The following is a 1,399-nucleotide window of genomic DNA, read 5'->3' on the forward strand; positions in this document are numbered from 1 at the left end:
AACAAAGGTTGGGAATCACTGCAGTAGTACATCGTTTGGGTTCACAGTGCTCTCCAGATGTAGGTGAACTACACCGCCCCTAAATCACTGTCAATTCTTCTCAAACCTCTCCAGTATTTTCTGTTGGTGATGGGAGTGTGTGTTCCAAGTTTGGTTCAATTCCATTACTGATGACGTTCAAAATACTCTTTGTTGGCAGATGAACTATAAATCCAAGTAACTCCAACTCCCATTCCCAAATGTCAGGGTCTATTTTCCCCAAACCTCTCCAGTATTTTCCTTTGCTCATGGGACTTCTGTATTCCAAGTTTGGTTCAATTTCATTATTGATGGTGTTCAGAATGCTCATTGATGGCAGGTGAACTATAAATCCAAGAAACTGCAACTCCCAAATGTCAATGTCTATTTTCCCCAAACCTCTACAATATTTTCCTTTGGTAGTGGGACTTCTGTATGCCAAGTTTGGTTCAATTCCATTGTTGATGGAGTTCAGAATGCTCTTTGATGGCAGGTGAACTATAAATCCAAGTAACTTCAACTCTCAAATGTCAGGGTCTATTTCCCCCCAACCTCTCCAGTATTTTCCTTTGGTGGTGTGAGTTCTGTATGCCAAGATTGATCCAGGTCTATAATTTGTGGAGGTCTTAGTGGTCTGTGGAAGTCAGATCTGAATCTGTTGAAGATACTGCAAATCCCATCATCCGTTGACTATACTCTCCCAAAATATTGGTTTTGTGATTAATCACTATGCTTTAATCATGTTCATTTTTAACAATTAAAATACATCCTGCATATTAGATATTTACATTACAATTCATAACAGTAGCAAAATTAGTTAAAAGTAGCAACGAAAATAATTTTATGGTTGGGGGGCACGACAACATGAGGAACTATATTTAGGGGTCACAGCATTAGAAAGGTTGAGAACCACTGATATAGAGGGATATTGGATTATTTTTTCTAATCAGTGGGGAAATACAGTATACACAGTAGTCTAAGCTATTTATGTATGGTTAAGGATATTATAAAATACGGGTGTGATACTGTACCTACATTACCTTTAGATATATGCAACCAAAATATCCACATTTTGAACTGCAAAAGAGTTTTTAAAAAAGAAGAAAAAACTTTCCACCCTGGATGTAAATGCCTGCTTTTTAAAGTACAATTAATTTCCCAGTTTCTTCCAGACTAGGTAGGTTATATCACTGTATTTAAAAACTGAATATCTTTTAAACCTCCTCTAAATGGGCAAAGCAGTGTTTGAGCAAGTCTTGAGAAAGACAACTCTGCTACCTTGGCACACACAGAGAGAGTCAAGGAGTAACCATTAAATCATCTGAGCTGGGCCTCTAATGAAAGGCCTTACTGTTCTCTGATCAGTGCCATGTGTGCAGCT

Source organism: Anolis sagrei, chromosome 3, assembly GCF_037176765.1.
Source record: "Anolis sagrei isolate rAnoSag1 chromosome 3, rAnoSag1.mat, whole genome shotgun sequence".
Lineage (NCBI taxonomy): Eukaryota > Metazoa > Chordata > Lepidosauria > Squamata > Dactyloidae > Anolis > Anolis sagrei.